The 25,302-nt window shown below is 43.0% G+C and overlaps 1 protein-coding gene across 1 annotated transcript in view; it reads right to left on the reverse strand.

Moving 5' to 3' along the window:
* Window positions 1–11,459, reverse strand: part of LOC124000305 (paralemmin-1-like) — a 35,750-nt gene extending 24,291 nt beyond the window's left edge. The window contains exon 1 of the mRNA XM_046306578.1: window positions 11,066–11,459. The gene's annotated coding sequence lies outside the window, so the exon portion shown is untranslated. The remainder of the gene's footprint in view (window positions 1–11,065) is intronic.
* Between the last annotated feature and the right edge of the window lie 13,843 nt (window positions 11,460–25,302).

Here is a 25,302-nt window from a genome sequence, read left to right on the forward strand (position 1 = left end):
CACTGCTCCAGAGTCCAACGGTGGTGAGCTTTACGCCACTCCAGCCGATGCTTGGCATTGCACATGGTGATCTTAGGCTTGTGTGTGGCTGCTCGGCCATGGAAACCCATTTCATGAAGCTCTCGGCAAACAGTCATTGTGCTGACGTTGCTTCCAGAGGCAGTTTGGAACTCGGTAATGAGTGTTGCAACATCAGCAGTCCCATTCTGTGAGCTCGTGTGGCCTACCACTTCGTGGCTGAGCCGTTGTTGCTCCTAGACATTTCCACTTCACAATAACAGCACTTACAGTTGACCAGGGCAACTCTAGCAGGGCAGAAATTTGACGAACTGACTTGTTGGAAAAGTGGCATCCTATGACGGTGCCACAATGAAAGTCACTGAGCTCTCTGGTACTGCCAATGTTTGTCTATGGAAACTGCATGGCTATGTGCTCAATTTTATACACCTGTCAGCAACGGGTGTGGCTGAAATAGCCTAATTGTCACGGCTGTTGAAGGAGGAGGACCAAGGTGCATCGTGGTGAGCGTACATATTATTTTTATTTGAAAAGACGCAGAACAAAACAATAAACACTACAAAACAAACAGTGAAGCTGAAGGCTATGTGCCCTACACAAAGTCAACTTCCCACAAAGCCAGGTGGAAAAAAAGGGCTACCCAAGTATGATTCTCAATCAGAGACAACGATAGACAGCTGCCTCTGATTGAGAACCACACCCAGCCTGTAACGGTTCTCTTGTGGTGAAGGAGAGTTGGACCAAAATGCAGCGTGATGATGATTCATGATATTTTAATGAAGGAAAAAACTATACATTAAGAAGCTACAAAATAATGAAATGTGAAAACCGAAACAGCCCTATCTGGTGCAAACACAAAGACAGGAACAAGGACACTAAGGACAATCACCCACCAAACACACAAAGAATATGGCTGCCTAAATATGGTTCCCAATCAGAGACAACGATAAACACCTACCTCTGATTGAGAACCACTTCAGACAGCCATAGACTTAACTAGAACACCCCACTAAGCTACAATCCCAATACATACACACCACATACAAAAACCCATGTCACACCCTGGCCTGACCAAATAAATGAAGAAAAACACAAAATACTTCGACCAGGGCGTGACACAGCCAAACACAAAGAAATGGAAAACATAGAAATAAAGAAACTCAAATGCCCAAACTAGTCACACCCTGGCCTAAACAAAATAGAGAATAAAAGCCACTCTATGGCCAGGGCGTGACACGAATGCACTAATTTGAAGGGATGTCCACATACTTTTGTACATATAGTGTATGAACTGAACATAGACCAGCCTAAACATTAAATTTAAACAAATGCATGCAATCATTTACACATGTGTCATGTTCGTCATAAGAATTATCGGACCAAGGTGCAGGGTGATATGGTTTCCACATGTTTATTAACTGAATCGCACAAAAACAATAAAGAATGAACGAAACGTGAAGACAATGCAGTGCTCACAGGCAACTACACATAAACAAGATCCCACAAACACAGGTGGAGAAAATAACTACTTAAATATGATCCCCAATTAGAGACAACGATTACCAGCTGCCTCTAATTGGGAATCATACAAAACACCAACATAGAAAAATAAACTAGAACACAACATAGACATAGATATACTAGATCACCCCCTAGGCACGCCATGACCTACTACACCATAGAGAAACAATGGCTCTCTATGGTCAGGGCGTGGACAGTACCCCCCGGCCGGACTCCGGCCGCTAAACGGGGGATTAGTGTCGATGTCGGTGGCGGCTCTGGTGTGGGATGAAGAACCCGCTCAGCTTGCGGATCCGCCAGCTTTGGTGGTGGCTCTGGTGCCTGCTGAAGAACCCGCTCATCCTGCGGATCCAGCCATGGACCCGGGCTGAACACTGTGCCTGGACTGGACCTCGGTGTCAAGGAAGGCTCCTGCCATGGAGCGGGACTGGACACCACCCCTGGCCTGGACATCAGTGCAGAGGAAGGCTCCTGCCATGGAGCAGGACTGGACGCAGTGTTTGGATTGGGCACCGGCGCAGAATAAGGCTCTGACCATGGAACAGGACTGAACACTGTGCCTGGACTGGGAACCGGCGCAGAGGAAGGCTCCTGCCATGGAGCGGAACTGGACGACATGTCTAGAAGCTCCGAACCGTCGCTGGAGGTTCCGGACCGTCGACCGTCGTAGGAGGTTCCGGACTGTGGACCGTCGTAGGAGGTTCCGGATTCTGGACCGTCGTCAGAAGCTCTGGACTGGAAACCGTCACCGGAAGCTCTGGACTGTGAATCATCGCCGGAAGCTCTGGACTGTGAATACGCACTGGAGGCATAGTGCGTGGAGCCGGTACAGGTGCCACCGGACTGGTGACACACACTTCAGGGCGAGTGCGTGGAGCTGGCACAGGACGTACAAGACTGGAGAGGCGCACTGGAGGCCTGATGCGTGGAGCATCAATTGTACAGGTTCGATGACACATTTAGCACGGCAAGTGCGAGGAGCTGGCACAGGACGTACTGGGCGGTAAAGGCGCACTGGAGACCTGGTGCGTATAGCCGGCACAGATTTGACCAGACTGATAGCACACTCCTTAGGACGAGTACGGAGAGCTGACTCAGATGGCATTAAACTGACAACACGCTCCTTAGCGCAAATGTCGTGCATCTTCCACCAACTCAACAACTCTCTCCGTTCTCTCTCCTCCAATATCTCCATCCACTCTCTGACACTCTGACTCTCTCCTTTCACTCACCTCCAGTTTATCCCTCTTCTCACAGACTGGCTCTGGTTCACTCCTCGGCTCCGCCGACCACCCCTTGTGCACCCCCCCAAAAAAATTTGGGCTGGTTTTTTGGGCTTTCTTTGTGGCCGCGAACCCCGACGTCGTCGCTGTCTTCCCTTCTCTCTTTGCGTCTGCCACCAAGGAAGGCTATCCTGTCCTGCCATGATTTCCTCCCAAGTCCAGGATACCTTCCCATCCAATACCTCTTCCAAAGTCCACATATACAAATACATTATGCACCACTAGTATGTCCTCATTCTGTCCTCTCCAACAGTCTGTAAATCGTATCTCATTCTATCTATGCACATTATATTCCACTTAATCCTAGTTTATTCTGTGTAGGCTAAGGCTCACGCACATCTGATAAATCATGGCGTCCAGTTCATCACATCGTGTGCTCCTCCACAGCACTCTGATCCAGTTGGAAAAACAAACCGAAGACATAAGCTGTTGTTGTTCCTTAGCTACGTTGTTTTTAGCCATCGACCCTGCAGTCTCTCTCTCCTCTGCCTTAACACCATTACATCGTTAGAGAGGGACGATGACATCATTTGGGCGGAATATGCGGAATATATTAATGGTGATGTCTTTTCAAATCAGATTAGAGATGAGGTCATGTTGTTAACCTCAGTGTTAAGGTATGCATGGCTTTGTCATGTGAGGATGTCAACCGCAGTTCCTTGACACAGCTTGGATTATGAAAAACAGATTGTCCATTCAAATGTGTAAACCCTTTGGAAAATAGTGTGTTCAGCCTGTCACAAGTACTTTACACTCAATGTACTCTTTGGAAAACGGTATTCAATGCACAATTCATATATTTGTCTTCCACACCTCACTTGACAAGTACTTTCACTGATTCAAATTCAGCATTAAAACGGCAATGGAGAAAAAGCATTTCAAACCATTTTTAGATGTTTCCAGAGCATTCCAATGCAGCTTCCTGAAATAGCTCAATGTCTCTTGGTAGAGGTTACAATTTAAGCACTTTAACAAAAACAATTGGCCTTGTCAATGTACAGTGCAAGTCTAATGAGTTCATGGCTCCATAAGGGGAAAGAGCATTCATCAAGCACTTTGCCTCACTTGCCAGGCTTATATTTTAACACCGCATTGTTGGAATAGGACCCGTAAGTTATTTATGAGGCAGCACTAGAGGGACAGGGGCCCAACTATAGTCTTATTGAAGGGTAATTAGATCCATGTTATCTCCCTCTCTACACTCAAAGACTCGATCATGGACACTGTTACTGACACTTGTGGATGCTTTGCGTGATGTATTGTTGCCTCTACCTTTTTGCCCTTTGTGCTGTTGTCTGTGCCTAACAATGTTTGTACCATGTTTGTGCTGCTATCTTGTTGTGCTGCTGCCATGTTGCTACCTTGTTGTTGGTGTGTTGCTACCATGATGTGCTACTATGCTGTTGTTGTCTTAGGTCTCTCTTTATGTAGTGTTGTCTCTCTTGTCGTGATGTGTGTGTTGTCCTAAAAAAAAATGATATCCCAGCCCCGTCCCCGCAGGGGGCCTTTTGCCTCTTGTTAGGCTGCCATTGTAAATAACAATTTGTTCTTATCTGACTTGCCTAGTTAAATAAAGGTTCAATTAAAACTAAAAATAGATTTGATTGAGGCAGAATGAACAGCCATTGTCTGATGAGCCTCCAAATGTCAATCCAAATCCTACACATCTGTCCTCATATCCCTTGGGCGTACTACTGAATGAATTTGTGTACAGTATAAATATGTATTCAAAATCTCAAGGATTTCATCTTGAATTTTGTGGCAGTCGAGGTCCTCAGATGTTACATAGTCATTGTAACAACACGTTGTCCAATCCACAACACTCAGCTGTGCCATTTAGGTGTTCAACAGAACACCACCCAACATAGGACGGCCCACGTCATGTCAGAGTTGGATGGTAAATGTTCCAATAAATGTTGATTTATGGTCCCCTACCAGCCCTTTCCCTGGCAGTGGAATCCATCCCCTCAAAAGTGGGTCACGTAAAAGTAATGGGGGCTGTGGAACAGGACAGAGCAACCCCATAAATAATAGAGAAGGGAAAGCAAGGCGGTGTTAGCCGCAGCGGCCATATTCCTTTGTCTGTAATCACATTTCTAGGCCCAGCTTCGTCAGGCAAATCCGTAGAGGTTTTGTGTCTAATGGTGTCTTTCCATCAAGGCGTAAGTCTGATTCACGACTCTGGAGTGACAGCCCATTGTCTCCTCCCTGAACCCAGAATCCTCAGGGTTTTCTCAAGCTGTCAGCTTGTGTATCCACGGGCTACATTAAGCTGATGACGGGATGGAGGACAGGCTTGGGGAGAAGGGCAGGCATGGCTGAATGCAAACAGCTCAAAGCTCTCCGTCAATCCAATTGTGTGAGAGACTGTGGTGCTGATATCACCAAGGAGATATCACGGAGAGCAGCGCTCAAATGTGTTAATTGGGTTGACACTCGATTTCCAAATCCACGGGCAGGAATTTAGTTTTGCCTCATCTAAGGAACAGTACTGTACATTTCCACATCCATTCGATCTACAGTAACAATCATAAAAACTACAGTACAAAAGTATTTTGCACAGTAAGCTAATTCCTCTATATCTCAGAACATCTGATCAAGACCAGAACTGCCTGAGGTTACGGAGCAGCAGATATTCAGTATCAAACTGCATGGTTAATGTTCCTCTCTCTGGAATCCATTTTCCTTCCTGTGACTGAAGCTCTGACATTTAACTGTAATGGCTCGGAAGAACATGAACCAAAGCCCTATTTTCAGGAAACAGCGCTGCTTCTCTTTGAGATGATTGACAATAAGTTAGCCATGTACCAAGAGCTTCTGAAGTAAGTCTCTTACCTGATGTGATATGAAACATCAAATATTCAAGAGAGCAAAATTCACCTGCCTTTCCAAGCGCAAGCGCACCCCACCACTGAAAATCGTTGGCTCTGGACAGGTGCAAAGCCCTAGATCCAAAATAATCTCGGTTAACCCAGAACTAAAATCTCACATAATTTGGTTATGTTTATGTAGTCTGTCCACGAAAGATTAGTTCCAACCAAACAACCAATACTCTGAATGTTTAAGGGGGCACAACCTTTTGGCACTATCATATGGTTTCTCACAATCTCTTCAACGGGAATTTAGGATTGCTGTTTTGTGTCATGTTTTGTCATAGATTGTCATGTCTTGTCCCTGTGCTTCCTCTTCTATTCGTTTCCCCCTGCTGGTCTTATTAGGTTCTTTCCCTCTCTCTATCCCTCTCTCTCCCCCTCCCTCTCTCTCTCTCTCTCTCTCTATCGTTCCGTTGCTGCTCCCAGCTGTTCCTCATTCTCCTAACTACCTCATTTACTCTTTCACACCTGTCCCCTATTTTGCCCTTTGATTAAGTCCCTATTTCTCCCTCTGTTTCCGCTTCTGTCCTTGTCGGATCCTTGTTTGATGTTTGCTGTGCTGTGTTCTTGTTCCGTCGTGTTTTTGCCTTCTTCAGATGCTGCGTGTGAGCAGGTGTCTATCTCAACTACGGCCTGCGCCTTCCCGAAGCGACCTGCAGTCTGTGGTCGCATCTCCTGTTCTTCCCCTCTACTGACTAGAGGGTTTCAGTTTTCCTGTTTGGACATTACCTGTGATAGTATCCAGGATTATCGTTTTTGTTAAAGACTGGAATAAACTCTGTTTCTGTTAAGTCGCTTTTGGGTCCTCATTCACCTGCATAACAGAAGGATCCGACCAAGAATGGACCCAGCGACTACGGATTCTCTCTACTCTGCTGTCGAGTTCCAGGGAGCGATGCTAGGCAGACACGAACAGGAATTGTCTGCTGCTCGACATGCCGTTGAGACCCTGGCCGCCCAAGTCTCCGGCCTCTCGGAGGAGATTCACAATCTCCGCCTCGATCCACCGGTTACCTCCTGGGCTTCCGGGTCTCCGGAGCCCAGAATTAATAACCCACCGTGCTACTCTGGGGAGCCCACTGAATGTCGCTCGTTCCTTACCCAGTGTGATATAGTGTTCTCTCTCCAGCCCCACACGTACTCCAGGGGTATTGCTCGTATCGCCTACGTCATATCTCTCCTCACTGGACGGGCTCGGGAGTGGGGCACGGCTATCTGGGAGGCAAGGGCTGAGTGTACTAACCAGTATCAGAACTTTAAGGAGGAGATGATACGGGTTTTTGATCGTTCTGTTTTTGGGAAAGAAGCTTCCTGGTCCCTGTCTTCCCTATGTCAAGGTAATCGATCCATAACGGATTACTCTATAGAGTTTCGCACTCTTGCTGCCTCCAGTAACTGGAACGAGCAGGCGTTGCTCGCTCGTTTTCTGGAGGGACTCCACGCTAAGGTTAAGGATGAGATTCTCTCCCGGGAGGTTCCATCCAGCGTGGATTCTTTGATTGAAATCGCTATTCGCATAGAACGACGGGTAGATCTTCGTCACCGAGCTCATGGAAGAGAGCTCGCGTTAACTGTGTCCCCCCTCTCCCCGACACTACCATCTTTCCCCACTGACTCAGGTGTTGAGCCCATGCAGCTGGGGGGTATTCGCATCTCGACTAAGGAGAGGGAACGGAGAATCACCAACCGCCTCTGTCTCTATTGCGGTTCCGCTGGTCATTTTGACATTTCATGTCCAGTTAAAGGCCAGAGCTCATCAGTAAGCAGAGGGCTACTGATAAGCACTACTACTCTGTCCTCTCCGTCAAGTTCCTGTACTACCTTGCCGGTCCATCTACGCTGGACCGGTTCGGCAGCTTCCTGCAGTGCATTAATAGACTCTGGGGCTGAGGGCTGTTTTATGGACGAAGCCTGGGCTCGGGAACATGACATTCCTCTCAGACAGTTAGGGGAGCCCACGGTCATGTTCGCCTTGGATGGTAGTCCTCTCCCCAGTATATTATGTGAAACACTACCTTTAACCCTCACAGTATCTGGTAACCATAGTGAGACCATTTCTTTTTTGATTTTTCGTTCACCTTTTACACCTGTTGTTTTGGGTCATCCCTGGCTAGTGTGTCATAATCCTTCTTTTGATTGGTCTAGTAATTCTATCCTTTCCTGGAACGTTTCTTGTCATGTGAAATGTTTAATGTCTGCTTTTCCTCCTGTTTCTTCTGCCCCCTCTTCACAGGAGGAGCCTGGTGATTTGACAGGATTGCCGGAGGAATATCATGATCTGCGCACGGTCTTCAGTCGGTCCAGAGCCACCTCCCTTCCTCCTCACCGGTCATATGATTGTTGTACTGATCTCCTCAAGAAGCGTTTAACATCCGCTCCTATCCTTGTTACACCTGATGTCACTAAACAGTTCATTGTCGAGGTAGACGCGTCAGAGGTAGGCGTGGAAGCCATTCTGTCCCAGCGCTCCCATACTGACGTTAAGGTCCACCCTTGCGCGTATTTTTCTCATTGCCTGTCGCCGTCGGAACGTAACTATGATGTGGCTAACCGCGAACTGCTCGCCATCCGTTTAGCCCTAGGCGAATGGCGACAGTGGTTGGAGGGGGCGACCGTTCCTTTTGTCGTTTGGACTGACCATAAGAACCTTGAGTACATCCGTTCTGCCAAACGACTTAATGCGTGTCAGGCTCGTTGGGCGCTGTATTTCGCTCATTTCGAGTTCGTTATTTCTTATCGTCCGGGCACTAAGAACACCAAGCCTGATGCTTTATCCCGTCTCTTCAGTTCTTCTGTAGCCTCTACCGACCCCGAGGGAATTCTCCCTGAGGGGCGTGTTGTCGGGTTGAATGTCTGGGGAATTGAGAGACAGGTAAAGCAAGCACTCACTCACACTCCGTCGCCGCGCGCTTGTCCTAGTAACCTTCTTTTCGTTCCTGTCTCTACTCGTCTGGCTGTTCTTCAGTGGGCTCACTCTGCCAAGTTAGCTGGCCACCCCGGCGTTCGGGGTACGCTTGCTTCTATTCGCCAGCGTTTTTGGTGGCCTACTCAGGAGCGTGACACGCGCCGTTTCGTGGCTGCTTGTTCGGACTGCGCGCAGACTAAGTCCGGTAACTTTCTTCCTGCTTCTGCTCCTGGCCTTGCTGGGTCTCAGTCTGTCCCCAGCCACCGCATCTCTCCTGCCCTTGCTGTGTCTCAGTCTGTCCACAGCCACCGCCTCTCTCCTGTTCCTGGTCTTAGCCTTGCTGTGTCTCAGTCTGTCCCTAGTTGTTACTCTCCTGGCCTGTTTGGTCCTGATTGCTCTAACTCTTACAGTTCTCTACCCGTGTCTCATTTTTATAATAGTAATTGCACTAGATTCCCTCTTCATTGTTTCCCGTTTCGGTCCTGAGGAGAGGAGTTGGGTTCTTTCTCGGGACGTGCTGGACCGTTCGTTGATCAATGATTTCCTCCGTTGCCGCCAGGGTTCCTCCTCGAGTGCGCCAGGAGGCGCTCGGTGAGTGGGGGGTACTGTCATGTTTTGTCATAGATTGTCATGTCTTGTCCCTGTGCTTCCTCTTCTCTTTGTTTCCCCCTGCTGGTCTTATTAGGTTCTTTCCCTCTCTCTCTCTCTCTCTCTCTCTCTCTCTCTCTCTCTCTCTCTCTCTCTCTCTCTCTCTCTCTCTCTCTCTCTCTCTCTCTCTCTCTCTCTATCGTTCCGTTCCTGCTCCCAGCTGTTCCTCATTCTCCTAACTACCTCATTTACTCTTTCACACCTGTTCCCTATTTTGCCCTCTGATTAGAGTCCCTATTTCTCCCTCTGTTTCTGCGTCTGTCCTTGTCGGATCCTTGTATGATGTTTGCTGTTCTGTATCCTTGTTCTGCCCTGTCGTGTTTTTTGCCTTCTTCAGATGCTGCGTGTGAGCAGGTGTCTAGATCAGCTACGGCCTGGGCCTTCCCGAAGCGACCTGCAGTCTGTGGTCGCATCTCCAGTAGTTCCCCTCTACTGACTAGAGGATTTCAGTTTTCCTGTTTTGACTTTACCTGAGATATATCCAGGATTATCGTTTTTGTTAAAGACTGGAATAAAGACTCTGTTTCTGTTAAGTCGCTTTTGGGTCCTCATTCACCTGCATAACAGCAGTGAGACTCACCCGCCTCAGGCCCAATCTGGATGCTCATAACACTGGCAGACACTCTACACACTGAATTTATTTCCCTCTCTTACAGAGAGCAGAGCGATGACTTCAGACGCCGTCCACCCTAGCACCAACACTACCACTCTGATGATGTGAAATCAATATGAATATTAGAGCCCTAATCACTACTAATGTTCTTTATGGTCATTACCCATTTACTCATTAACTACAAGGCATTTCTTTGATATTCATATTCACATGAATATCATTATTCACATGACTATCATTATGTTAATGGGTGATATTTTGCCTGACAACAAGCTCTATATTTGGTAGGTGGAGCCTGTGTCAATTCTAGACTAGTTATCTCCTATGAAGCTCCTCAGCCTGATGCTGATATGTGTTTCAGCTCTGTTGCAGAAGACGTCACAAGAGTAATGAGGGACTGTCTCTGTACTGCAGCATAGAGGCCAGAGCTGGAGTGGTGGTGTTGGGAGGGTGCGGTGTGGCTGGAATATAGTAGCACTTCATTCCAATTAGACTCAATTCCATTATTGTGCCCTGGCTGAGAATCCCAAAGCAATTTGTCTCCTTAAGCATTGAAGCCATTTTAGGGGATGTTGCCATGGAGTAGGTTAGTTAATGAAGCGCTCATTGTTAGAGATGTGTCAGTCGTCTGTGACTGACAGGTTGTTTATCAGTATTGAGTGGGTCACAAAAGCAGCTATTTCAAATGCACACCTTATATTAACGTGCACCAAGTCATAGTTATCTCTCCTATACCAAAGGCAGGGATTTGTGTCTTAAGCTTTGCCAATAGAGTGAGGTGACAAAGTTCTTCAGTTCAGGAATGCCCAAAGAGGACCATTTATTATTTAAACATCAGCCAGTCTATTGTGAAATGATGCCAGGTACTTGGTTTTTACACTTTGAACAGGAATACAATGAAGCTGAATTTATTCATTTCACATGATATTCATAAAAATGTGTCATTATATTGAACCAGCCCAGTTACAACATTATAATAAGCAATGTTGCAAAACAAAACCCGTTTTAAAAAAAAGATCTGTGGCACAACCTCAATGTTGAATAATATTGCAAACTGGGATCCAACTTGGTACAACTTCATGGGATATGATAATACGAAGTTGGCCCGCAGAGTGGACTTTTAAAAGAGATGATGAACTACAAGAATTTACATACAACTGAAATGACGTGTAAAGCATTTGAACAAATAGGTAAATAGCCTTACCTTGCGTAACTTTCACTCGCAGTTGGAATGCAGAACAAGCGCACAGAAATATATGGTCAAGGACAGGACTCCGATTGAAGAAGTTATGAACTCTTCAATCAGATTTGACTGTATTTTCCACTTCTACGATGTGTAACGTTGGGTATGAAAACTGCTGGGAAGTTAGTAAGAAAACACGAATTCGTTTGTGGGAGTGACCACAAAGTTCAGCGAGACGTAATAGGAGGCTCGAGTAGACCAGTCCATAATGAACACTTCGGCGCGCCTCTCGTTCGGGGAAGGTACCGGGGAAGAAGAATATCATGCTCCAGGAGAATGATCCAGACCGTTAACTACCGCAATAGTCTTAGCGTTTTACTTTCTAAAAACAGTTTTAGAATATGTCTTGCTGCCAGGATAGGTAGCTAAAAAAGAAAGAAAGTGAAACGGTAACTTGAGGTCGGCTGTTCTTGGTTATCTCATCACTTTTCATGGGGGTCGGTTAAGTTAAGATAACAAGGTGCAGGCTATGGCCAGATACCAGATACCGTATGGGCCATATGCCACACAGTAGACATGTTAGGGACCTTCCGTGTTATGTGCTCTATTGTAAACGTCATTGTCACATGCCTGGAAAACGCCTCAATATGTATAAGCATACCTATACATTATTTTATATTTACACCATTGAAAACCCATTGATTATTACTTGATAATTCAGGAGGGAAACCATTTAATCCACTAATAGTGTCTGCTTGGCTGACTGCATGGTCTATCACCAAGGCAGAGTGGAGTCATTATGGGAGTGCTCCTTTGATAGTGTACACATGAGACAGTGATTAATAATCAGCTCTGTAGGAGGTGCACTTCTTGTCATTATAATGAGCTTGTGTCCCCAGCCAAATTTGACAAATAGGATATTTTCTGCATGCAGGTTTTCTACCTGTCATGTGGGATGCCAGCCTACTCCAACCTGTGTAACCTTGCAGCGTCATCCATTAAAATGAGCCCTGTGCTACCTACATTTCCATCTCATTAACACCCTAAACCTCAGTGTACTCAGTGCATCGGGACCCCATCTGGTGTGTTCACAATAACATGCATCATTTCCCCCATGCCTGAAGGCTTTTCTGCAGTCTCTCTTACATTAACAAGAAGCTCCATCAGAACCTGTAAAAATAACTGAAGCGCATAAAACAAAACACGTGATTTTATTTTCTAATCAGCATCAAAGCATCTCACCTAGTCCCTGTCGCTTGCATGGCCAGCACACTCACTGTATCCATTCCGTCCATATTTATGACACAAAGCCGAAGCAGCCCAACACAAAGCATAGACTACAGTACAGCTCCAGCACTGCGGGAGCGCAAGCATTGAGACCACTCTAGCAGACATTTCCATAAGGTTATGTTCAGTCAGGCATTTGCGTGGCTGACTGAACATTGTGTCGCACATTGTGTCACTCTGAGCACCCTCTCCTCTCACTCATTGGGTTAGGGTTAACTCTAGCTGATCAATGGGTTAGGGTTAACTCTAGCTGATCATCTGGTTAGGGTTAGGGTTAACTCTAACTGATCAATGGGTTAGGGTTAACTCTAGCTGATCAATGGGTTGGAGTTAACCCTAAATGATCATTGGGTTAGGGTTAACTCTAGCTGATCATTGGGTTAGGGTTAACTCTAACTGATCATTGTGTTAGGGTTAACTCTAACTGATCAATGGGTTAGGGTTAACTCTAACTGATCATTGGGTTAGGGTTAGGGTTATCTCTAACTGATCATTGGGTTAGGGTTAACTCTAGGTGATCAATGGGTTAGTGTTAACTCTAACTGATCATTAGGTTAGGGTTAACTCTAGCTGATCATTGGGTTAGGGTTAACTCTAACTGATCATTGGGTATTTTTAACTCTAGCTGACCATCTGGTTAGGGTTAACTCTAGCTGATCATCTGGTTAGGGTTAGGGTTAACTCGAACTGATCATCTGGTTAGGGTTAGGGTTAGCTCTAACTGATCATCTGGTTAGGGTTAACTCTAGCTGATCATCTGGTTAGGGTTAGGGTTAACTCTAACTGATCATTGGGTTAGGGTTAACTCTAGCTGATCATCTGGTTAGGGTTAGGGTTAACTCTAACTGATCATCTGGTTAGGGTTGGGGTTAACTCTAACTGATCATTTGGTTAGGGTTAGGGTTAACTCTAACTGATCATTTGGTTAGAGTTAACTCTAGCTGATCATCTGGTTAGGGTTAACTCTAACTGATCATTGGGTTAGGGTTAACTCTAACTGATCATTGGGTTAGGGTTGACTCTAACTGATCGTTTGGTTAGGGTTAACTCTAACTGATCATTGGGTTAGGGTTAACTCTAACTGATCATTGGGTTAGGGTTGACTCTAACTGATCGTTTGGTTAGGGTTAACTCTAACTGATCATTGGGTTAGGGTTAACTCTAACTGATCATTGGGTTAGGGTTGACTCTAACTGATCGTTTGGTTAGGGTTAACTCTAACTGATCATTTCATTAGGGTTATGGTTAACTCGAACTAATCATTTGGTTAGGGTTAGGGTTAACTCTAACTGATCATTTGGTTAGGGTTAGGGTTAACTCTAACTAATCATTTGGTTAGGGTTAGAGTTAACTCTAACTAATCATTTGGTTAGGGTTAGGGTTAACTCTGATTGTTTGGTTAGTGTTAACTCTAGCTGATAATTTGGTTAGGGTTTAGGGTTAACTCTAACTGATCATTTGGTTAGGGTTAGGGTTAACTCTAGCTGATCATTTGGCTAGGGTTAATCTAACTGATCATTTGGTTAGGGTTAACTCTAACTGATCATTTGGTTAGGGTTAACTCTAACTGATCATTTGGTTAGGGTTAGGGTTAACTCTAACTGATCATTTGGTTAGGGTTAACTCTAACTGATCATTTGCTTAGGGTTAGGGTTAACTCTAACTAATCATTTGGTTAGGGTTAGGGTTAACTCTAACTGATCATTTGGTTAGGGTTAACTCTAGCTGATCATTTGGTTAGGGTTGGTTAGGGTTAACTCTAGCTGATAATTTGGTTAGGTTTAGTGTTAACTCTAGCTGATCATTTGGTTAGGGTTAGGGTCAACTCTAGCTGATCATTTGGTTAGGGTTAGGGTTAACTCTAGCTGATCATTTGGTTGGGGTTAGGGTTAACTCTAGCTGATCATTTGGTTAGGGTTAGGGTTAACTCTAGCTGATAATTTTGTTAGGGTTAGGGTTAACTCTAACTTATCATTTGGTTAGGGTTAGGGGGGACTCTAACTGATCATTTGGTTAGGGTTAACTCTAGCTGATCATTTGGTTAGGGTTAACTCTAGCTGATCATTTGGTTAGGGTTAACTCTAGCTGATCATTTGGTTAGGGTTAGTGTTAACTCTAGCTGATAATTTGGTTAGAGTTTAGGGTTAACTCTAACTGATCATTTGGTTAGGGTTAGGGTTAACTCTAGCTGATCATTTGGCTAGGGTTAACTCTAACTGATCATTTGGTTAGGGTTAACTCTAACTGATCATTGGGTTAGGGTTAACTCTAGCTGATCATCTGGTTAGAGTTAACTCTAACCGATCATTTGGTTAGTGTTAATTCTAACTGATCATTGGGTTAGGGTTAACTCTAACTGGTCATTGGGTTAGGGTTAACTCTAACTGATCATTTGGTTAGGGTTAACTCTAACCAATCATTGGGTTAGGGTTAACTCTAACTGATCATTTGGTTAGGGTTAGGGTTAACTCTAACTGATCATTTGTTTAGGGTTAACTCTAGCTGATCATCTGGTTAGAGTTAACTCTAACTGATCATTTGGTTAGGGTTAACTCTAACAGATCATTTGGTTAGGGTTAGGGTTAACTCTAACTGATCATTTGGTTAGGGTTTAGGGTTAACTCTAACTGATCATTTGGTTAGGGTTAGGGTTAACTCTAGCTGATCATTTGGCTAGGGTTAATCTAACTGATCATTTGGTTAGGGTTAACTCTAGCTGATCATTGGGTTAGGGTTAACTCTAACTGATCATTGGGTATTTTTAACTCTAGCTGACCATCTGGTTAGGGTTAACTCTAGCTGATCATCTGGTTAGGGTTAGGGTTAACTCGAACTGATCATCTGGTTAGGGTTAGGGTTAGCTCTAACTGATCATCTGGTTAGGGTTAACTCTAGCTGATCATCTGGTTAGGGTTAGGGTTAACTCTAACTGATCATTGGGTTAGGGTTAACTCTAGCTGATCATCTGGTTAGGGTTAGGGTTAACTCTAACTGATCATCTGGTTAGGGTTGGGGTTAACTCTAACTGATCATTTGGTTAGGGTTAGGGTTAACTCTAACTGATCATTTGGTTAGAGTTAACTCTAGCTGATCATCTGGTTAGGGTTAACTCTAACTGATCATTGGGTTAGGGTTAACTCTAACTGATCATTGGGTTAGGGTTGACTCTAACTGATCGTTTGGTTAGGGTTAACTCTAACTGATCATTGGGTTAGGGTTAACTCTAACTGATCATTGGGTTAGGGTTGACTCTAACTGATCGTTTGGTTAGGGTTAACTCTAACTGATCATTGGGTTAGGGTTAACTCTAACTGATCATTGGGTTAGGGTTGACTCTAACTGATCGTTTGGTTAGGGTTAACTCTAACTGATCATTTCATTAGGGTTATGGTTAACTCGAACTAATCATTTGGTTAGGGTTAGGGTTAACTCTAACTGATCATTTGGTTAGGGTTAGGGTTAACTCTAACTAATCATTTGGTTAGGGTTAGAGTTAACTCTAACTAATCATTTGGTTAGGGTTAGGGTTAACTCTGATTGTTTGGTTAGTGTTAACTCTAGCTGATAATTTGGTTAGGGTTTAGGGTTAACTCTAACTGATCATTTGGTTAGGGTTAGGGTTAACTCTAGCTGATCATTTGGCTAGGGTTAATCTAACTGATCATTTGGTTAGGGTTAACTCTAACTGATCATTTGGTTAGGGTTAACTCTAACTGATCATTTGGTTAGGGTTAGGGTTAACTCTAACTGATCATTTGGTTAGGGTTAACTCTAACTGATCATTTGCTTAGGGTTAGGGTTAACTCTAACTAATCATTTGGTTAGGTTAGGGTTAACTCTAACTGATCATTTGGTTAGGGTTAACTCTAGCTGATCATTTGGTTAGGGTTGGTTAGGGTTAACTCTAGCTGATAATTTGGTTAGGTTTAGTGTTAACTCTAGCTGATCATTTGGTTAGGGTTAGGGTCAACTCTAGCTGATCATTTGGTTAGGGTTAGGGTTAACTCTAGCTGATCATTTGGTTGGGGTTAGGGTTAACTCTAGCTGATCATTTGGTTAGGGTTAGGGTTAACTCTAGCTGATAATTTTGTTAGGGTTAGAGTTAACTCTAACTAATCATTTGGTTAGGGTTAGGGTTAACTCTAACTGATCATTTGGTTAGGGTTAGGGTTAACTCTAACTTATCATTTGGTTAGGGTTAGGGGGGACTCTAACTGATCATTTGGTTAGGGTTAACTCTAGCTGATCATTTGGTTAGGGTTAGGGTTAACTCTAGCTGATCATTTGGTTAGGGTTAACTCTAGCTGATCATTTGGTTAGGGTTAGTGTTAACTCTAGCTGATAATTTGGTTAGAGTTTAGGGTTAACTCTAACTGATCATTTGGTTAGGGTTAGGGTTAACTCTAGCTGATCATTTGGCTAGGGTTAACTCTAACTGATCATTTGGTTAGGGTTAACTCTAACTGATCATTGGGTTAGGGTTAACTCTAGCTGATCATCTGGTTAGAGTTAACTCTAACCGATCATTTGGTTAGTGTTAATTCTAACTGATCATTGGGTTAGGGTTAACTCTAACTGGTCATTGGGTTAGGGTTAACTCTAACTGATCATTTGGTTAGGGTTAACTCTAACCAATCATTGGGTTAGGGTTAACTCTAACTGATCATTTGGTTAGGGTTAGGGTTAACTCTAACTGATCATTTGTTTAGGGTTAACTCTAGCTGATCATCTGGTTAGAGTTAACTCTAACTGATCATTTGGTTAGGGTTAACTCTAACAGATCATTTGGTTAGGGTTAGGGTTAACTCTAACTGATCATTTGGTTAGGGTTTAGGGTTAACTCTAACTGATCATTTGGTTAGGGTTAGGGTTAACTCTAGCTGATCATTTGGCTAGGGTTAATCTAACTGATCATTTGGTTAGGGTTAACTCTAACTGATAATTTGGTTAGGGTTAACTCTAACTGATCATTTGGTTAGGGTTAACTCTAGCTGATCATTTGGTTAGGGTTAGGGTTAACTCTAGCTGATAATTTGGTTAGGTTTAGTGTTAACTCTAGCTGATTATTTGGTTAGGGTTAGGGTTAACTCTAGCTGATAATTTGGTTAGGTTTAGTGTTAACTCTAGCTGATCATTTGGTTAGGGTTAGGGTTAACTCTAGCTGATAATTTGGTTAGGTTTAGTGTTAACTCTAGCTGATTATTTGGTTAGGGTTAGGGTCAACTCTAGCTGATCATTTGGTTAGGGTTAGGGTTAACTCTAGCTGATCATTTGGTTGGGGTTAGGGTTAACTCTAGCTGATCATTTGGTTATGGTTAGGGTTAACTCTAGCTGATCATTTTGTTAGGGTTAGAGTTAACTCTAACTAATCATTTGGTTAGGGTTAGGGTTAACTCTAACTGATCGTTTGGTTAGAGTTAACTCTAACTGATCATTTGGTTAGGGTTAGGGTTAATTCTAACTTATCATTTGGTTAGGGTTAGGGTGGACTCTAACTGATCATTTGGTTAGGGTTAACTCTAGCTGATCATTTGGTTAGGGTTAGGGTTAACTCTAGCTGATCATTTGGTTAGGGTTAACTATAGCTGATAATTTGGTTAGGGTTAGTGTTAACTCTAGCTGATAATTTGGTTAGAGTTTAGGGTTAACTCTAACTGATCATTTGGTTAGGGTTAGGGTTAACTCTAGCTGATCATTTGGCTAGGGTTAACTCTAACTGATCATTTGGTTAGGGTTAACTCTAACTGATCATTTGGTTAGGGTTAACTCTAACTGATCATTGGGTTAGGGTTAACTCTAGCTGATCATCTGGTTAGAGTTAACTCTAACCGATCATTTGGTTAGTGTTAACCCTAAATGATAATTGGGTTAGGGTTAACTCTAGCTGATCATTGGGTTAGGGTTAACTCTAGCTGATCATTGGGTTAGGGTTAACTCTAACTGATCATTATGTTAGGGTTAACTCTAGCTGATCATTGGGTTAGGGTTAACTCTAGCTGATCAATTGGTTAGGGTTAACTCTAACTGATAATTGGGTTAGGGTTAGGGTTATCTCTAACTGATCATTGGGTTAGGGTTAACTCTAGCTGATCAATGGGTTAGGGTTAACTCTAACTGATCATTGGGTTAGGGTTAACTCTAGCTGATCATTGGGTTAGGGTTAACTCTAACTGATCATTGTGTTAGGGTTAACTCTAACTGATCAATGGGTTAGGGTTAACTCTAACTGATCATTGGGTTAGGGTTAGGGTTATCTCTAACTGATCATTGGGTTAGGGTTAACTCTAGGTGATCAATGGGTTAGTGTTAACTCTAACTGATCATTAGGTTAGGGTTAACTCTAGCTGATCATTGGGTTAGGGTTAACTCTAACTGATCATTGGGTATTTTTAACTCTAGCTGATCATCTGGTTAGGGTTAACTCTAGCTGATCATCTGGTTAGGGTTAGGGTTAACTCGAACTGATCATCTGGTTAGGGTTAGGGTTAGCTCTAACTGATCATCTGGTTAGGGTTAACTCTAGCTGATCATCTGGTTAGGGTTAGGGTTAACTCTAACTGATCATTGGGTTAGGGTTAACTCTAGCTGATCATCTGGTTAGGGTTAGGGTTAACTCTAGCTGATCATCTGGTTAGGGTTAGGGTTAACTCTAACTGATCATCTGGTTAGGGTTGGGGTTAACTCTAACTGATCATTTGGTTAGGGTTAGGGTTAACTCTAACTGATCATTTGGTTAGAGTTAACTCTAGCTGATCATCTGGTTAGGGTTAACTCTAACTGATCATTGGGTTAGGGTTAACTCTAACTGATCATTGGGTTAGGGTTAACTCTAACTGATCATTGGGTTAGGGTTGACTCTAACTGATCGTTTGGTTAGGGTTAACTCTAACTGATCATTTCGTTAGGGTTATGGTTAACTCGAACTAATCATTTGGTTAGGGTTAGGGTTAACTCTAACTGATCATTTGGTTAGGGTTAGGGTTAACTCTAACTAATCATTTGGTTAGGGTTAGAGTTAACTCTAACTAATCATTTGGTTAGGGTTAGGGTTAACTCTGATTGTTTGGTTAGTGTTAACTCTAGCTGAAAATTTGGTTAGGGTTTAGGGTTAACTCTAACTGATCATTTGGTTAGGGTTAGGGTTAACTCTAGCTGATCATTTGGCTAGGGTTAATCTAACTGATCATTTGGTTAGGGTTAACTCTAACTGATCATTTGGTTAGGGTTAACTCTAACTGATCATTTGGTTAGGGTTAGGGTTAACTCTAACTGATCATTTGGTTAGGGTTAACTCTAACTGATCATTTGCTTAGGGTTAGGGTTAACTCTAACTAATCATTTGGTTAGGGTTAGGGTTAACTCTAACTGATCATTTGGTTAGGGTTAACTCTAGCTGATCATTTGGTTAGGGTTGGTTAGGGTTAACTCTAGCTGATAATTTGGTTAGGTTTAGTGTTAACTCTAGCTGATCATTTGGTTAGGGTTAGGGTCAACTCTAGCTGATCATTTGGTTAGGGTTAGGGTTAACTCTAGCTGATCATTTGGTTGGGGTTAGGGTTAACTCTAGCTGATCATTTGGTTAGGGTTAGGGTTAACTCTAGCTGATCATTTTGTTAGGGTTAGAGTTAACTCTAACTAATCATTTGGTTAGGGTTAGGGTTAACTCTAACTGATCATTTGGTTAGGGTTAGGGTTAACTCTAACTTATCATTTGGTTAGGGTTAGGGGGGACTCTAACTGATCATTTGGTTAGGGTTAACTCTAGCTGATCATTTGGTTAGGGTTAGGGTTAACTCTAGCTGATCATTTGGTTAGGGTTAACTCTAGCTGATAATTTGGTTAGGGTTAGTGTTAACTCTAGCTGATAATTTGGTTAGAGTTTAGGGTTAACTCTAGCTGATCATTTGGCTAAGGTTAACTCTAACTGATCATTTGGTTAGGGTTAACTCTAACTGATCATTGGGTTAGGGTTAACTCTAGCTGATCATCTGGTTAGAGTTAACTCTAACCGATCATTTGGTTAGTGTTAATTCTAACTGATCATTGGGTTAGGGTTAACTCTAACTGGTCATTGGGTTAGGGTTAACTCTAACTGATCATTTGGTTAGGGTTAACTCTAACCAATCATTGGGTTAGGGTTAACTCTAACTGATCATTTGGTTAGGGTTAGGGTTAACTCTAACTGATCATTTGTTTAGGGTTAACTCTAGCTGATCATCTGGTTAGAGTTAACTCTAACTGATCATTTGGTTAGGGTTAACTCTAACAGATCATTTGGTTAGGGTTAGGGTTAACTCTAACTGATCATTTGGTTAGGGTTTAGGGTTAACTCTAACTGATCATTTGGTTAGGGTTAGGTTAACTCTAGCTGATCATTTGGCTAGGGTTAATCTAACTGATCATTTGGTTAGGTTAACTCTAACTGATCATTTGGTTAGGGTTAACTCTAACTGATCATTTGGTTAGGGTTAACTCTAGCTGATCATTTGGTTAGGGTTAGGGTTAACTCTAGCTGATAATTTGGTTAGGTTTAGTGTTAACTCTAGCTGATTATTTGGTTAGGGTTAGGGTTAACTCTAGCTGATAATTTGGTTAGGTTTAGTGTTAACTCTAGCTGATCATTTGGTTAGGGTTAGGGTTAACTCTAGCTGATAATTTGGTTAGGTTTAGTGTTAACTCTAGCTGATTATTTGGTTAGGGTTAGGGTTAACTCTAGCTGATCATTTTGTTAGGGTTAGAGTTAACTCTAACTAATCATTTGGTTAGGTTTAGGGTTAACTCTAACTGATCGTTTGGTTAGAGTTAACTCTAACTGATCATTTGGTTAGGGTTAGGGTTAATTCTAACTTATCATTTGGTTAGGGTTAGGGTGGACTCTAACTGATCATTTGGTTAGGGTTAACTCTAGCTGATCATTTGGTTAGGGTTAGGGTTAACTCTAGCTGATCATTTGGTTAGGGTTAACTATAGCTGATAATTTGGTTAGGGTTAGTGTTAACTCTAGCTGATAATTTGGTTAGAGTTTAGGGTTAACTCTAACTGATCATTTGGTTAGGGTTAGGGTTAACTCTAGCTGATCATTTGGCTAGGGTTAACTCTAACTGATCATTTGGTTAGGGTTAACTCTAACTGATCATTTGGTTAGGGTTAACTCTAACTGATCATTGGGTTAGGGTTAACTCTAGCTGATCATCTGGTTAGAGTTAACTCTAACCGATCATTTGGTTAGTGTTAACTCTAACTGATCATTGGGTTAGGGTTAACTCTAACTGATCATTTGGTTAGGGTTAACTCTAACCAATCATTGGGTTAGGGTTAACTCTAACTGAGCATTTGGTTAGGGTTAGGGTTAACTCTAACTGATCATTTGTTTAGGCTTAACTCTAGCTGATCATCTGGTTAGAGTTAACTCTAACTGATCATTTGGTTAGGGTTAACTCTAACAGATCATTTGGTTAGGGTTAGGGTTAACTCTAACTGATCATTTGGTTAGGGTTAACTCTAATTGATCATTTGGTTAGGGTTAGGGTTAACTCTAACTAATCATTTGGTTAGGGCTAGGGTTAACTCTAACTGATCATTTGGTTAGGGTTAGGGTTAACTCTAGCTGATCATTTGGTTAGGGTTAGGGTTAACTCTAGCTGATAATTTGGTTAGGTTTAGTGTTAACTGTAGCTGATCATTTGGTTAGGGTTAGGCTTAACTCTAGCTGATCATTTGGTTAGGGTTAGGGTTAAAACTAGCTGATCATTTTGTTAGGGTTAGGGTTAACTCTAGCTGATCATTTGGTTAGGGTTAGGGTTAACTCTAGCTGATCATTTTGTTAGGGTTAGGGTTAACTCTAGCTGATCATTTGGTTAGGGTTAGGGTTAACTCTAGCTGATAATTTGGTTAGGGTTAGTGTTAACTCTAGCTGATCATTTGGTTAGCGTTAGTGTTAACTCTAGCTGATCATTTGGTTAGGGTTAGGGTTAACTCTAACTGATCATTGTTTTGTTTCTCAGTGAGCAGAGCAAGGCAGACCAAGGCCAACAGTATGAAGCTGTATAGACAGCAGACCAAGCAGAGGAATGTACAGATGTAGGATTTTTTGGACCTATATTGTCACAGCAAAATAATCATGCAGCAACAGGATTTTAACGTTTAGTCCATAATGTAGCTGGAGCTGTGGTTAAGCTATTAACTGGCCAAAAGTAGGCTACATGAAAAGTGCATTACTGTTAATATACCGTGTGTATTGTGTGTTTTCAGTGAATTTATATAAATCACAAAGCTTATCTGCATTCTCTGCGGTCAGGAAGATTCTCAGCAACAAAAGACTGATCACATTAAGATCCTACATCTATTGTCTATTGTTGTGTGTCTGATTAATGAGTTGCACCACAGCTGGAGCCTTGGCTTGGCATTGTGTGTGTGCACATATGTGTGTATGCGTAGGCATGCACATGTGTCCTATTTTCCAGTCTTTCTGCAGACTGATCTGCCTTAGTGGAGGGTGTCCATGTAGGACATGTGTTATGCCATTACATTGTTAAAGGAAATGTGCAATCATTTCTGCAATTAAATCCAAACCTCTGGATTTGTACTGCTATTTGTTCAGTTCCTCTGACCGCCCATCAGACTGACTGCCCAATACTGCAGGATCATCACATTCTTTATATTGCATGGATCACATGTAAGACTCTCACAAAATCAATCACCTAAATAATTCAAACTGGTCAGTATGCAGGTGTTATAGGCAGTACAACCAGACCGGATACAACCAGAGGTACCGGAGGTGCTTACGTATTCACATATGAATATTCTATTTGGTGTTTGGTGAATCTTTGTGCAAGGTGCATGCATGTGTAAATGTATGTGTACATCCCATAAAGTCCACCCATGTTGGGTTTGTCTTTTTGTGTCTCGGTGTGCAGTGTAGAGACATGGTTACCATGGTAACCACACATCCACATCTCCCACAGTGAGAATACCCGGGCCCCTCCACCTCGCTCTCTCTGCCGCCCTCTATCCCTCCCTCCTCTTCTCCCCATTCCTCCTCTGTCTGTATTGATCAGTCAGTAAGGCAGCTCAGTTATGTTCTCACCGGGCAGGGCAGGGGAGGGGAGGGGAGGAGAGGAGAGGAGACCCATGGGACAGACATCCAATGTGCTGTAACCATAACGGCCTAATAATGGGCAGATTCCTCATTTCCTCAATGCCGTAGCCATATCTCATCCCCACTCTGACAATCCCACCGAATCAGAACAGCAATGCATGCTCAGCGCCTAAGTGATAGTGAGGGGAGAGCTGGGCCTGCCTCTGGTGCTAGTGCTAGGGCAGTACACCCCTAGCCTCCACATAATTGTCCCCTATGCTTGCCTAGAGGGGTTACCCAGTGGCTGTGTTGATTTATGCTGTAGGTATATATTTATATACTGTATGTGTATTGGTCAGATACTATACAGAGAGCACTGTGTGTTAGCTAATGTGGCTAATGCCTATCAGCCTCCCAGTGGTAATGATATATTAATGAAGGTGAGTGAGTCATTGTGGAGTTACCCGTGGTTGACCTGCTGATTCATTTAACACCTCAGGGTGGAATGGGGAGCACTTAGAGGTCCTCTGCTCCTGAGTGGCATGGTGGTCTAAGGCACTGCATCTCAGTGCCAGAGGCATCATTACAGACCCTGGTTCGATTCCAGGCTGTATCACAACAGGCCATGATTGGGAGTTCCATAGGGCAATGTACAATTGGCCCAGCTCTGTTTGGCCTTGGGTAGGCTGCATTTGTAAATAAGAATGAGTTCTTAACTGACTTGCCTAGTTAAATAAAGGTTCAATCAAAAATGCTCCTCACTAAATCAAATCAATTCAAATGTATTTATATAGCCCTTCATACATCAGCTGATATCTCAAAGTGCTGTACAGAAACCCAGCCTAAAACCCCAAACAGCATTGTCATTTGGTTAGGGTTAACTCTAACTGATCATTTGGTTAGGGTTAACTCTAACTGATCATTGGGTTAGGGTTAACTCTAGCTGATCATCTGGTTAGAGTTAACTCTAACCGATCATTTGGTTAGTGTTAACCCTAAATGATCATTGGGTTAGGGTTAACTCTAGCTGATCATTGGGTTAGGGTTAACTCTAGCTGATCATTGGGTTAGGGTTAACTCTAACTGATCATTATGTTAGGGTTAACTCTAGCTGATCATTGGGTTAGGGTTAACTCTAGCTGATCAATTGGTTAGGGTTAACTCTAACTGATAATTGGGTTAGGGTTAGGGTTATCTCTAACTGATCATTGGGTTAGGGTTAACTCTAGCTGATCAATGGGTTAGGGTTAACTCTAACTGATCATTGGGTTAGGGTTAACTCTAGCTGATCATTGGGTTAGGGTTAACTCTAACTGATCATTGTGTTAGGGTTAACTCTAACTGATCAATGGGTTAGGGTTAACTCTAACTGATCATTGGGTTAGGGTTAGGGTTATCTCTAACTGATCATTGGGTTAGGGTTAACTCTAGGTGATCAATGGGTTAGTGTTAACTCTAACTGATCATTAGGTTAGGGTTAACTCTAGCTGATCATTGGGTTAGGGTTAACTCTAACTGATCATTGGGTATTTTTAACTCTAGCTGATCATCTGGTTAGGGTTAACTCTAGCTGATCATCTGGTTAGGGTTAGGGTTAACTCGAACTGATCATCTGGTTAGGGTTAGGGTTAGCTCTAACTGATCATCTGGTTAGGGTTAACTCTAGCTGATCATCTGGTTAGGGTTAGGGTTAACTCTAACTGATCATTGGGTTAGGGTTAACTCTAGCTGATCATCTGGTTAGGGTTAGGGTTAACTCTAGCTGATCATCTGGTTAGGGTTAGGGTTAACTCTAACTGATCATCTGGTTAGGCTTGGGGTTAACTCTAACTGATCATTTGGTTAGGGTTAGGGTTAACTCTAACTGATCATTTGGTTAGAGTTAACTCTAGCT

Source organism: Oncorhynchus gorbuscha, linkage group LG16 (genome assembly GCF_021184085.1).
Source record: "Oncorhynchus gorbuscha isolate QuinsamMale2020 ecotype Even-year linkage group LG16, OgorEven_v1.0, whole genome shotgun sequence".
Taxonomy (NCBI): domain Eukaryota; kingdom Metazoa; phylum Chordata; class Actinopteri; order Salmoniformes; family Salmonidae; genus Oncorhynchus; species Oncorhynchus gorbuscha.